This window comes from Anguilla rostrata, chromosome 4 (genome assembly GCF_018555375.3).
Source record: "Anguilla rostrata isolate EN2019 chromosome 4, ASM1855537v3, whole genome shotgun sequence".
Classification (NCBI taxonomy): Eukaryota; Metazoa; Chordata; class Actinopteri; order Anguilliformes; family Anguillidae; genus Anguilla; species Anguilla rostrata.
Window position 1 is genome coordinate 50,854,038 of NC_057936.1, and position 15,446 is coordinate 50,869,483.

General features: G+C 42.4%; 1 protein-coding gene across 9 annotated transcripts in view; it reads right to left on the minus strand.

Annotated features, from left to right (window-relative positions):
- Positions 1-15,446, minus strand: part of ncoa2 (nuclear receptor coactivator 2) — an 83,737-nt gene that overhangs the window by 67,230 nt on the left and 1,061 nt on the right. For 2 of the 9 annotated variants that reach the window (XM_064333057.1, XM_064333053.1), the window contains exon 1: positions 11,905-12,087. The exons of 2 other annotated variants lie outside the window; for them this stretch is intronic. The gene's annotated coding sequence lies outside the window, so the exon portion shown is untranslated. Of the gene's footprint in view, positions 1-11,904; positions 12,088-15,446 lie in introns of those variants that run through there. 5 more of the 9 variants (XM_064333051.1, XM_064333059.1, XM_064333060.1 and 2 more) reach the window with 5 other exon arrangements.

Sequence of the window (15,446 nt, forward strand, 5' to 3'; positions counted from 1 at the left end):
GCTCAAGCTGCCCTGGCTAGAATCTGCAAATCGACACCTTGGGATAGAGCAAGAAACCAAACATTCACTCGGGTTACACATTACAACCTCTTTTCGTGTTAGGTGCGCAAAAGAAAAGTGTATACACGTGATAGCACAATATCTTTTTACAAAACTATTAGGTCATCACAGGAAGTGGTCACTTCTCCCACACTCAAAATGAATGCCGCTAGGGCAACTGGCTCAACGGCCTACCCATCACTTGTACGGGCCTCAACCATGTCATTAGTGGACTATGACTGGGAGTTGACAGTGACAAAACCTAATTGGATTTGTCCCACTGGAGTAGGTGGGCTTAAGTTGGTCAGGTTATGCAAGGTTCAACTATAATGCCTTTGGCACTTGCCTACAGGGGTAAGTCACGGTTCAAGATCAATTCACAATTCACTTTGTTCAAATCTCTGTTTGGTGCAGCTAAGATCTCAGAAGCTGAGCTGTGTGTGAACCAGGAGAAAAAAGTTCTCGTACAGGGATACAATCATCATTTTGCAATGTTAGCACAGCAGAACCTTGTCCATGCCTTACATTAGTACATATGGCATCTCAAAATCAGAGAGGAGTTCCCATTTTAACCTTCACATGGACAGTGGCAATAGCCTTCCTCAAAGTTTCATCAGACAAATAAGAGACAATACTTTTTTAATTAAAACTTCATTTAATACAATTTTATGTTTTTATATTCAATTTAACAACGTAAATAATTCAATAAAAAATAAAAAAGAGACATTTTAAAGCTAGTAGCCAATGGCACACATACATATGCGCTCAAAATGTATAATTCAGAGTCTAAGTTACAAATCAGGTGATCAAGCACACTTGAGGGGGGGAATGCGCTGTAGGTGATCACTGGCCATCTAGGCCTAACGGATATAGCGGGTACATTATTTTTTTGAAGGACTCATCAGGGCTCCCCTGATCAGCACTAGCTATCCTGCTGCATGCTATGTGGCTCGAGAGGAGGAATATCAGAGGACTGCTGCCCCTCGAGACAGTGCTGCATGTGCTGGTGGCATCACAGAACAGCAGCGCATTCATTCCAAAATGGGGGAATATGGCAAATATTTCCTTCCAAGACTGTACACTTCTGCACACTACCCTGTACAATACAGAGTGGTAAAAAAAAATTGATTTTGTAAGTAAAGAAAACTAAACAAGCAGCCTAAAGCCTGAAGTGGATACACTTGGGTGAAAAATATAAACCGAGCAAATGCAGTAGGCTAAATGTACACAGCTAGCCTTTCAGGCCTTGGCATTGCACACAGTGCACTTGGAGCTGCATGTCTGCTGTACAAACTCCGAGCCTCACGAGGGAGCAGACAGGAATCACTAACAAACGCACGCATTCCAGCAGCGTTCAGGATGTGAAAGGGAGTCTCAGCACCTTCGCTCGGCTGCCCAACCTGCAGCTAAAGCTGCGGCCACGCGGGCCTTCCTCCCTCCCCCTCCCTCCCCCCCCCACCCCCCCACCCCCCACCCCCCGATCAGCGCCCGCGAGCCGGACCCCTGCTATACGAGAGAGGGTTCTGAGCTGGAGCCAGCCGTCTGTGCCAGGGATCATACACTCGGCCCGCGGCCAAGCCCACGCTAGGATCCCAGCTCCTGGTATGAGAGACAGCGGCATGAGGCGCTCCTTAACGGCTACACTGCCGCAGTCAGCCGGGCGTGTAGACCCCCTCTGCAGCCTGGTGCTCAGACCCCCTCTGCAGCCTGGCGCTTAGACCCCCTCTGCAGCCTGGTGCTCAGACCCCCTCTGCAGCCTGGCGCTCAGACCCCCTCTGCAGCCTGGTGCTCAGACCCCCTCTGCAGCCTGGCGCTCAGACCCCCTCTGCAGCCTGGCGCTCAGACCCCCTCTGCAGCCTGGCGCTCAGACCCCCTCTGCAGCCTGGCGCTCAGACCCCCTCTGCAGCCTGGCGCTCAGACCCCCTCTACAGCCTGGCGCTCAGACCCCCTCTGCAGCCTGGCGCTCAGACCCCCTCTGCAGCCTGGCGCTCAGACCCCCTCTCTGCAGCCTGGCACTCAGACCCCCTCTGCAGCCTGGCGCTCAGACCCCCTCTGCAGCCTGGTGCTCAGACCCCCTCTACAGCCTGGCGCTCAGACCCCCTCTGCAGCCTGGCGCTCAGACCCCCTCTGCAGCCTGGCGCTCAGACCCCTCTGAGCTGGCGCCAGACCCTCTGAGCCTGGCGCTCAGGCCCCTCGCAGCCTGGCCCAGCTCCTTACAGCCTGGCGCTCAGACCCCCTCTGCAGCCGGCGTCAGACCCCCTGCAGCCTGGCGCTCAGACCCCCTCTGCAGCCTGGCACTCAGACCCCTCTGCAGCCTGGCGCTCAGACCCCTCTGCAGCCTGGTGCTCAGACCCCTCTACAGCCTGGCGCTCAGACCCCCTCTGCAGCCTGGCGCTCAGACCCCCTGCAGCCTGGCGCTCAGACCCCTCTGCAGCCTGGCGCTCAGACCCCCTCTGCAGCCTGGCGCTAGACCCCCTCTGCAGCCGGGCGCTCAGACCCCCTCTGCAGCCTGGCGCTTAGACCCCCTCTGCAGCCGGGCGCTCAGACCCCCTCTGCAGCCTGGCGCTCAGACCCCCTCTGCAGCCGGGCGCTCAGACCCCCCTGCAGCTGGCGCTCAGACCCCCTCTGCAGCCAGACCCCTGCTAGACCCCCTCTGCAGCACAGAGCAGCACTTTACACCCCCCAACCCCCTTTCCCCGGCCCTGCCACTGTCACACACACTCACCACACACGCTGCACAGGAAATCCCAGCATGCTCGCACTCTCTCTCCGGCAGAGGGACGGGACGCATTAGGCCCGCTCCCAATATAATTTACAAGCCAATTTCATCTGTTTAACTGCTTTTGAAATCGTGAGTGAAAGATCTGATTATGTGCTGTTGTTCTTTAAATCGGGGCCAACTTTGGAGAGGGATAAAAGCGTGAACATGTGGAGAGAGAGAGAGAGAGAGAGAGCCTCAGCAGAACGCAGCCACACTTGTGCTGCAGCACTCACAGAGATCACGTGGGTAAGGTCCAGGACTGCACTTCACCCCAATTCATCACTGGAAACATTTGCAATGTCTCAGCTTGCGGAATCTGATGTTTATTTCCATTAGCGTACGGTGCCGTTTAAGATCAAAATAGCAATATGATCCCAATCACGTTCCTGTACCATTTTAAGTGTTCTGCCATTCCATGAGGCCAATATTTCAATATTTCCTGTAAAATATGCACAGCTATTGCAGTGCCATAAAATGTAAAGGATACCCATCGTTTTATGCCCATAAAGGGGTCCAAGATGGGCACAAAGGTAAATGAGAGTAACGTTCCACTTAACAATTCCACATCAATACTATATATAAGGCATGAAAGTAAAAGCAGGTTTGGTTAACCCTTATTTTCTATCTGGAAAATAACTTACAATATTACTGTTTGTATCAATGACATGAAGGGATCAAAAATCTAGACTATCACATCATTCTCTTCAAGATAATGTATAACAGTTGATAACAGTCAAGACCATTTATTTAAATCTAACAATTAAACCCTTATTGACCACAATATTGTAATTCTGTAAGACTGACCAGAGCAACAAAGCCACATTGTGATGTAAAGGCAATGAAAAAGATCTCAATTTCAGTTTGGCAGTCTGCATTAGCATACTCGAGTAGCACAGCGTTGCCTGCTGAGGCAAAAACACGCTCTGTTGGGCTTGAACAGAAGTGTCTGGAACGCTCAGGTATTTCTATGCTAGCTGTGCAATGGCTTTCTACCACACAAGAGGATTGTGGTCAAATGGTAGCGGTGCATACTTTCCATACATCATGTCTTCCTGCTGAACATTAATCAATTTGTTTTTGTTTGTTTTGTTTAAAAAAAAAATGCACACCCATGGGGTGGGGGGGCGATTCAGAAGCAAGAGGTAACATTTTGAAACACGGAATGTATTCGGTTTTCAGCACTCACAAAACAATTACACATTCAAAGCAGTTCCAAAAAATATTATTTCCTATTTGAGGAATATTCAAATACTGAATGTAAATTTGACAGCCCTAATTCCAACCCTTTGTGAAATCTCACAATAATATCCAGTATCATTATCAGCCTTAATGGCAGCGCACAGGGAATTCAAAATAGCACGGTAAGGATTAGAGCATTATGAATCGATAATAGGAAAAACCCTGCTATGCAGAAAACTTCTGAATCTTACAGGGGGATATCCGATATAGATTTGAGGCAATCAATCCTGCACAGTATTTACGCACTTCTCACTCACTGATATATCACACACACACACGCACACACCCACATACACAAAAAAACACATCCGACCAGCGTAAATGAACTCAGAGAGCTCTTCACTGTAACCACAGCCTAACGGGAGCTCTGCTTTCTCTTGACTAAATACACGCTTATTTACATAAAGAGGCCCGACAGACAGGGCCAGAAATGGCGGACGGCCCACAGGCTCGGAGAGGCCAGAAGCACTGGGGCGTACTTCACTCGCGGCAGAAGGACGTCGCGCTTCGGCAGAAACGCCACAACTACCAGTTCCTTATCGCCGGGTCGGGTCTGGTCATTACAGTACGCCTCATCAGTCACCGAGACCGGAGATCTGTCAAGCCGCTGTTTCCATAACAACTCCCAAACTCGAGTTTCCTCCCGCCGAACCTCCTGCTCCAATTCCAGGCCGCCAAATCCGCCGCAGATAGCACAACGAATACCCCGCACAGACCGCTGATCGCAAGCAGGGCTGCGTTTTACGTCTCTATTAGGTGTTTAAGTGGCCATCAGCAGTAATCGTAAATGTTGTAAATTTGATTTTATTTAGTCTTTATTTATTCAGGAAACAGTCCTATTGTGATCGCCATCTCTTTCTTCATTAATGATCATGAACTCTCCAAAATGTTTCTTTTTTTTGAAGGGAAGTGAAATGTAAGAGGGTAATATGCAGAATAATTACATTTGGATTTTTATCATCAGTCAATTTATTTTATTTTATTTTACTTTTTTTAGGACCTGGACCTTTTTATTTCTACCTGGATTATTTTTTTAGCAGCAGACAATTTGTATGATTAAAAACTGTCCAGGTTTTAATTGTCTTGCTGACAAGTATCCTCTACAGCCATGAGAGGTTAATGAGTCCTTGTGAACACTAAACAGACCACCCTGGCTGTGCATGTTCATAATCAATATCATACAAAGCAAACCGCTTCAGACAAGAATGTCATCCTTCTCTCCTTTCACTTCCATTACTCAAGTTAATTTTGTTAAAATGATCCTCAACCAGCTCGCTGCAGCACAACGCTGAAGAGTAATTAAAACTTTCAAATTTCCACATGATGTCATCGTAAAACCAGAGCTCTCTTGTTACTGGAACTGGTAGGCAGGGTGCAATAAACAGTGTTTCCCCATGAAAATGTTGAGCTGACTAGCCTTTAGGGGGGGTGCACTAGTGTGAGTGTCCATGGGAGGGAGATTCCATTTAGACAAGAGTGAAAACGCCAGCTGTTGCCCCTGACAACATTTCCTATAATTCTTATCTAATGATGACATAACTTACACATTTCACAGAAGCACTATCACGGGACAGGCTGCAGTTCTGAGATGCCTATGACAGTGAAGAACTTGGCTTGTCCTACCAGATTTCACTCTTGTGCTTTAAGGGGGGTTCCACAGCCAACTCAATATTCCCCCTGACAGTATCTTAGCTATTCTTGTTAAATGATTTGCAATAAATAGGTAATTATCACAGCAAGGCCTTTATAAAAAATATAGAATCAAGCATGATCCTTCGGTGAATAACAGGCTAATTTCACACAGAAACTCATTATAATTAGGCTAGTTCACGTTCAAGGATCTGCATTAAAGCAAAAAAATAAATAAATAAATTTCCCAAAACAATCTGACCAATTTTATAAGTGCCACACATCGGATTGTCACTTAAAACGCCGTCTCCAATATTATTACAGCGCAATCTAGTAACACTTGATCCTCTTTACAACACCTGCTATCTTTACGAAAAACTGTCAATAAACCGCAGCTGGTGCTACACAGCAGGGATGCTATCAGCTGAACTGTATTTTACTGGTAGGCATTTCTTCACAAGAAGCAACTGGTGGAGAACAAGAGTGTCACTGGAAGGGGAAGAGCAGTAGGAAAGTGTTCTGTATTTAAATTAAAAAAAAACAGCACAGCAAAAATGGTTTGTGAACAGATTTTTAAAAACTGCAAATTCATAAAATATTGTGCATTTGTACACTGTGTACATTTCAATAAACGCGTTATTCACAAAGTATGCAGCTTGAATGAGCAAATGGTATTAATTCTCTCTGTACATCATTACTATATGAAACTCCAGCATTGTGTGCAAATAATGACTCATTGCAATGAGATCTGCATTCACTCACACTTTCAGGCAGGAAAATGAATTATATCTAATGCATAGTCTTTAGACTCTCTTTCAGATTGATGGAGAATTTCTGAAATACTTGACTGTTTTTTTTTAGCCTTTCCATTCTAATTCATGCCATGAACATGAAAGAGAAATGAAACATTCAGAATTATTCGTCAGAACACACACACACGCACACACACACATAAACACACACACAAAAGTCCCTATCAAATGAGCAACTGTATAAGTTGAACGTAGATAAAAAGGTACATGAAAATAAGGCCGACTACAGCAATCAAAAAATGCACACAACTCCCTGACTTGCTCTGAATCCTGAACTCACCATTTCGTCTGATAGGAACGGGGAGAAATAGCCCAGTCATGTGACAATGGAAACCACTGGAGGATTTACCATATTTAGATCCTCCTGTCTAAGCCACAGAAACCTGCCTCGCAGTTAGACAGCTGGCAGGACAGGGCGCTTCGCCGCTGGTCGCCGCTCCCCATATCAAGCCGCACGAGGAAGCGAGGGTAAACACGGCAGGTGCCAAGCTGTTGCAGTACGCCGCTCTCATGACGCATGCAGCATGCTTTCCAGATTATTAGCGCGTCCTTCGCTAGCGGCGGCATCTCTAGTTCCACTGACATTCCTCAGCACGACTTTAGAATGTGCATCACAATCACACAGAAGACATTTTCATGAAAACGGGGAAGAAATGCAGGCTACCCCATGCTCTACCCGAGTGTCTCAGAAAATTAATAAAACTTCTTATGCAATTATGCACCAATTTGCAGGTAGGTACCGACCCTGAAATCCACAAAGTGGATGTTTGGCTTACTGCATTAGGCAGGGTGGAGCTGGATTGGAGAACCTTCACAGGCATTACTGACACTGCGTTGCATGAGCATATGGCTCATTTAATATGGGTTATGCCGTTCTCCAGAAGACATTTCGGCATGCTAGAAGCCTGAAGCCTGGAAGCCGGAACATACTTAATTTCATAGGAACTCCAATCCGTAATTATTTGCTAACAATATATTGACATTTACTAAAGCATTCTTGAGTGACACCTGTTTTTCTCCTGTATTTTGAATGGTATTATGAAATCTTATCAGAACAGTTAAAATACAGGCCTAGTTATAAAAGCGGGAAACATTTCTGAAGCAGGCAAGCTAACTCTTCAGCAAGACAGTTGCAGCTGGTCTTTCACAAGGTCTCACAGAGGTACCAGTGAAAGGAAAGTGACATCACAGGGCTGCGAAACACCACAGAATCTGCATTACATCACTGATTAACAGATCACCATCACCGCAGAATCTGCATTACATCACTAATCTGCCCACTCCAGAATGGAAATTTTTGAAATTTTGAATCTAGAATTTTTTCATCTTTGTCCTTTGTTTGAATGTTTCAGTTTCATCACGCAGCACACTAATGAAAAGTACTACAGAACCCACCTTCCCGTTTCTGTGGCCATTCCCCGAGTGTTTTGCTGACTCGGACTATATCGTCGACGGCGTCACAGCCTCATTACAACAAAGCAGGCGTAACAGAGTGCTTTCTCTTTGTTTCCTCATAAAATCCTTGTTTTTTTTTTTTATTACGATCTGAAACGCAAATTCCACAAAATAAAAGCACAAACCCCCAGCACTAACGGCAGCCTAGATTATATTCTGACAGAACACCTCAGGTTTTCAGTGACAGGTCTCCTCTTGAAAATTGCACTGCATCTCTTTCAGGGAGGTCCTCAAAGTTAATGAGGATATAGTAAAGTGTAATATTTACAAACTCTGGATTACTTAATAACCTGATGATTTAGGGACACGTCTGAACTCTTCTAAACCCCTGTAGCATTCACATGCTCAGCTAGCGTTGTTAATACAGTCATCAATCTCAATTAAAAATGAGAAAAAGTTGACCGTCAGATTTTACAGAGGGGACTGGAGCAGCATCTTCATGAGCTGAGCAATATACAGTAGAGCATTACTCAATTTTGCTTGAGCAATCCAATCTAATGCAAATACCAGAGTGGATCCGAAGGTCAGATCCTGCTCAGCACACAGACCATACAGCAGAATGTGAGCAAAGCTCAAGGCACTCAGCCAGCACTGTTTCTTCTGCTATAATATGAAGATAAAAAAGAGCTTCTGTTGCTGCGCAATATGCACATTTCAGTTAGGTCCAAGGTTAGTCTGCATTTCAGAGAACACCGCATATAAGTGAACACATTCCTCTGCACCGGGGAATACAGGCTACTTTTCACAGACACGTCTGTGGCACTGTACTTAAATCATCCAGGTCTCACGCGTTTCCAACAAAGGGGTAAAGGGATGGTGCTAATGTCTGACACAGGGAGAAATTTGCCAAAAGCAGGATTGTAGTCCAAGAAGACATCAATTGTTTTTTAACCAGTCTGACACTCAATTTTCATTCATTAACATCTTGCTACTTGTCTACTTGGACACAAATAATTTGGATGATCTGTTCTTAATCATAAATTGTTCAATACATTACTGTGAAAGACTTTTAAGGCAAGCCTAATCATACTGAGATACAAAGTGAGTCATAAATAGTCATTATGTTGCTGGTAGAACGGTCTGAAATCACATAAGATTTGTTTTACAAATTACCTATAATGTTACAATTATGTTGAGAGCTGTTTCTTTTTCATTACTCCATTATAAGCTTTACCATTGATATTTCATGCTTGGCATTATAACTTTTTTTCTCACGTGATTTGTCCAAGCCTGTGATACACAAAGAGTTACCTCCCTACTAAAAAATTATATATGATTAATGTAACAGTCCATGATAGCTGTGCATCTAGCTGTGCTACCCTACATTAGTATTCAAGAAAACTCATCTGAACTTTAGAATGTCGCCACACATCCTCCCACAAACTTCTCACGAAACTACACTACTGGTCTAACAGGCTATTTTCAATTACATAATCTTACAATAGCATGGATGCAAATCTGAGGTGAACAACAGCTGGCTGTCCGTGGCAAGTTATTGGGAGGAGAAACACAACAGAAAATGAAAACCAAGAAAATACTGCATTGTGCAGATCACTGGTGATTGTCAGAGTCGCAGTCTAGTCAAGTAGCAATTGTATCCCGCTGATTGACTCAGGCCTGTTCAGCTGATTGATATAAAAATAAAGAATTCAACAACCAGGTGTCAAACCTTCCAATGGTTTTAAGCCACATTGAAATGCATATTGATTTGTTCTTCTTGCAAATACTTTAGTCTCGCCTTTTCAAAAAGCTTCCTCCTTCATACTCAAGAGATTTAACCCAGCTAAATCCAATGTGCTCCATTTTGACCATCTGTGCTTTTTTCAGCGGCTATGCGTTGTACACATTACATATCCAGTGGTGACCTGATGTGTATCCGTTGTCGAATCAAACCATTCCTTCCTAAAACAATCCATTAAGAAGGCCACTTCTAATCTTCCGCAGAGAAACAACTTTCACTTTGTATGATCACCTCTATGAAGGGAGTAATGTGCCTTTTTTGACTCAAAACATAAAAAAACTTATTATATTTCAATTCAAAAACGTAAGACTCCATTATTCAACTTCTGCATAAAATAAACACGGCACTTAAATGCCATCAGCATAACCTTATTCTTCATGCATTAACAAAGGCAAGCGAAGAAAAGTTAGGACAAAAACAAAAATATGAACATAGTGCCTACACAGATTGGACCCTCTTCTGTTTAGAGATTTTGTTTTATATTTGCCTTTTCGAGATGGCTCCAATGGTGACATTAATTTAGAATCACAAATTAAGACTAACTTATATAACATTTTACAATAACATTTTAGGTAACACCGCAAATGAAGTAGGTTTATAATCACAATTAAATTAAAATGTACAAGAAATACCTTAGATTTAAATTAACGTGCCTAGATGTATTTGGTAAACACCAGGGAAAGGTCTTATCGGCACATAACGTCCTTTGGCTGTTGCTTACTTCACTTTCAAAGCAACTGCATTATTTATCCAGCTGAATCATATGTGGAGTCATCGAAATGAAAACACACTACAGTGACAAAGCAGTGGGAGGAGCAAATGAGGCAATATGGTCAGTTGACGTTACCATTATTTTACAACGCAATCGTTTCGGGCACAGACATTCATTTTTATTTTATTTATGACAAACAAACAGAGCCAGAAATAATAATCAGTGCTGCGTTAAATCGGGTCTTATCGCCATTTCCCAAAAAATGACACATTCATTTAGCCAAAGTTGTTAGCCAAAGAAAGTTAAAGCGAATTGAATATATAGACAAATGTTACAAAAACAACGAATGTTATAATATTTTTCCGACACCCTTAATTTAGGATACGCAATTAATATTTGTTAAATTAATCAAATGCAGGTTTTTCCTCCATAAAGACCACTTCGAATTTGGTTAAGTGGTGTCGACAAAATATATTCCACCTGAGTGACACAAACAGGTGAGGAAATCTTGGTCGGTTCTAGGCTATGACTACAATATTGAACAGCATACATCCCGTAAAAATGCCGAGATCGAGATCTGTATTTTATGTAAACAGCAACTGAACATCGCTAAGCGCGTCATCACATAGCAACTCGACAGAGAGTGGACAGTAAATCCGTCCATCAAGAGCCAACTTCTTCCTGTCATTTTCTTCTCTTTGAAAAAATAAAAACAGCTTCACGTCACCCGTAAAGGTTGATGAGTAAGTTAGGGGGTTGAAATGATATCACGAGTCTAAAGGCTGCAGGACTGCACAGTAGCTAGCTACTTTGTAACTTTTTCGGTGAGACTGATAAACTGGCACAGCAACTGATATAACACTAGTAGCCTACTAGCCACAGATTTGGCCAGCGAAACGACAATGTAGCTTTCTAGTTAAACTCATTGATCAGAGAACAATGCTGTGTGACTTGCTCGACGCGGTGCTGTTGGTTTCACCGACCACAGTCCATTTAGGCTACATGATCACATGCTGTTTTTATTCCACTGTACTCCTCACGAATTTTTTTTTTTGCTCCCCTTTGGTGTTGCACAATGGAAATACTGCAGTACTTGCAGTGTTCCTCTAAATACCTAAATCATGCTTAGTCAAATCACAAGCACAGCTAACCCAATTAAAGTTATGTATCTCCCGAAAGCTATATAAATGCGAACATAACCTAAAGTATTACAAAGCAGGTGTTATTGTTATTTAATATGTCAGCGCAAAGCTTTGGGTTCCGTACTGTCAGTACAATTATACAGAATTTCCCATACTGTGTTAGCATGACTAACTCCGAAACCTAAGTGACACAGGGAAAAAAAAATAACTAGCAACCTAGCTAGCTGGCGAGCTAACGCAGACGCACAGCGACACTGTCGCCACACAACGGATAGGACCACTCGTAGATTTTACAGAAAATTGCATGGCAAAAAGATATCAGAAGGAATCCACGTCGTGAAAGAGTACACTAAAAGTTGCATTAAAAAACTTACTGTGACTTGTATTCTCGTAAATCCAGTGTGCTACGTCCGGCTCTGACCTTCGGATTTCTGAAACAGCACTATTGCTAACTGTGCCGCCGCCATGTTCCTACTGCCTGATGCCTGGTGATGACTGGCTCTGCTTGTTTATCTCGCCAGCAATCCTCCCCCACACGCAGGGCACCAGTCTATCTACTCATTTACTACAGCAAGCTTGCGGCGAGCAAACAGGCAAACTGATGATACAGCAAGCATTATCAGGGAGAGGACACCTCGCATAATAGTCAGCAGTGGATGGAAACGTATCAAAGCAGGCATGTTTTTAATTAGTTTTATTCAATTGTACACGTCAAATGTTACAATACATGGTATGGAATTGAAAAACAATAAATAAATAAAAATCCAGTGCTGCTACTTAGTCAAATCGCAAACATAAAACAAATTCTCATTAAAAACCTGACTATCGTGATGACTACTATTAGACATATTATAAATAGTACTTTTATATCTACAGAATAAATTAATGTAATCTTCGGCTTTTCCTCTCTTTTTGATAAAGGCTGTCAGAAGTTGTTGGTCTTGTGATGTTTTAACAGCACCTATTACCAACTCTCCATCGGTGTCAAAACGATATAGGCTATCGTATTTTCAGGCTACTTCTCCAATGTAGCACACATTACTAACATGTCACATTTAGCCAATTGGTGACGAACTTGGAAACTGGCTTCGTGCACAAATAACAGTGAATGGTTGAAAGCTGCCACAATCGAATCGCTATTTCATCTCTTAAATTAGGACATACCAAATGGGCAGTAGCTAGTCAGCGCGGTGTTGAGCGCACGAAACCCTGCGCAAATAATACTGCTTTAATTCACATGGTCATCAAATACAGGCTTCACACTTTTGAAAGTTGCATGTGATAATAGACTAACCACTCAAAAGCATGAACAACGACTTCCATCAAGCGATGCATACAGCCCCTTCCCCTTCTTCAAATTGCGCTGTTTTGGCTGGTATGGGGTATGCATAGGCCACCGTATTTCCTGTATAATTCTGTACACAGCACTGGGAAAAACAGACAAACAAAGTGGCTGTGGTGTCAGTTGCTATATATAGGATCAATCTACCGGTCACCATGACTACAGCCTCCTAGTATCTAGGAAAATGAAAAACAATCCTGAACCTGAAGGCACTATACAAGGGAGTTTTAAAAGTATTTCCCCCCATATAAAACAATGCATTATTTAAATTACTACACCCCCCGACGCGCAGACACTTTACCCATATATGCATAAATAATACAACATTTTGAAAACAAACAGAATATTTGCAAAGTCACCATCCATATAGATGCAGATGTTGGGATAGTTATTATTTCTCGTCTCAGTAGTTTACAATAAAATGCATACCATATTTCAATACTACACTGTCCCCAGTTAAACCTATAGGTATATCTGCAGCTTGTGTGTCTGCATGAAATTATATTAAATGCAAAACCCTCCAGGGGCATTGACACTCTACTGTACAGCAGTGCTGCAGTCGCCTCTGTTGCGTTAGCAAGCCAAAAGCTGAAGCTTTGGTAGCAATGATGAAGCTAGGTGTTTATTTCTGAAGAAAGGAAGGAATAACTCCTTTAGTCGGATCCTTTTGCAAATACATTGTCTTCTATAAAGCTATACGGCCATACATAAATGCTTGCAGATATTTAGCCCCCTACTTTGGAGAATGTGCATTCATACAGCCAATTGCACTTTATATAATCTGTTGGATAGAACTGTAGAATTTCAGGTTGGCTCAAGATTCTTGGCTTTAACATTAAAAAAAAAAAAGTCAAAACCAACAAACTTACATCGTATGGGACAGAAAAGCTAGTTATATATCCCATATTAGTTTATTATTCATGAAGTAGATGTCATTAAACAAATTGCAATTGTATTAATAAAATGAATGTCAGTCAATGCGCAGAAATGCCTAAATGTAATGCAGACAAGGTAAAGAATATTAAAAATGCCTTTCCTCCAAATTAACAAAAGAAAGAATAAGGAGGAATGCAAAATTCTCCAGCAGAACATTCTGGAACCTCACTCATGAATCTGTGCCAGAGAGACTGTGTGTGGTTTCTGATTGCCTGCTGTAGCAGGAAGCCACTCATGCAAATAGGGACAGTCTTAGTAAACCAATATAACCCTCTATCCCAATGCCCTTTTCATTGAATCCAACACTTCTGTTGGGTAAAACAAATACACTCAAACTTGTTTCCATCTTACACACGTTACCAGAATTCAAATAATGCTACAAATTATGCTGGATATTCATGCAATGAACACATGACCTACCCTGAACATAACCTAAATAGGAAGCTGCACATGAAGCATGAGAATTAAATAATAAAAATCTCACTGATAAAGTACAAACGTCTTAGCAGAGCCAAGCAGACCTTGAGTATAGACAAAATAAAACACCCTCCTTTTCTCATTTGATAGTGAAAGCAAAATAACCCAGAATGTCCTATCCTCAAACAGTGGCAAATGAAGAAGTGGGAAAGGACATAAATGGCAAATAAATAAGATAATGGAGAAGTAGGCAAATGTGGGTGTCACAAACCATTTCCGTTAGGGAAAAAGGGTTTCAGCATAAATGCGTACCATTGCATCAATTATCATGGACAAGCACACAGTTATCAATTTATTAGTAGTTTGACTGACATATAACTGAGGTTATAAGACCAATATCATAATCTGAGGGGCATGTCGGATGACCGCAACAGCTGAAAAGCGGCTTCTGCATCAACCACGATCGCACATGAGATATTATAATCTAACTAAGCAAAGTTCAGATCATCTGCAAACTTTTTTTCCTTATCATAGGTAATAGCCAAATCAGAATGCTGTTCAACTTCAATTTGATTTATTTTGATTTTAAGTTTACACAAAAAATCATAAGTCATGAAGTTGACAAGGCATAGAATAGGTATTGGAAGCCGATGGAAGTAGCAATCAGAGTAAGTCACTTGATGAGACCACTAAGTAAAAGATGCACCTTGGAAATAACACGCAGATCTACAATGATGTAGCTACACAATATTTTTGCATTCAGATGGCCTACTTCTAGCTTCCAAACTGGCAGTTGATTTGATACAATATAATTTCCTCAGAAAAGACCAAATATGACCTAATGGAATAAGCACTTTTGATTCCACATCAGAAAAGATCAGAACATCCCATCACATGTCCTGCTGCACTGCAAAGACCCTCTCCCATCTTCCCACATCTTAACCTAAACTATGTCTATAAACCAAAGTTCAAAATAGTAATTGGTCAACTGACCAACAGATATAAGCATTAAAGAGAAGCAATATGGGGGGTTTTCTGGAGAGGAATAACCACTGAGCACTGAAAACTTATTTTCATATTTTGTCCAGAAAGTGATGGTACAAATGATAAATTTGACCAACTATCAATCACAAGTACTGCACCAATATGTTACAACTTGAACAACTGGGACACACCTGTATTATGAATAAGTCTACATCGTTGGGTTTTAAAGAACCCAGG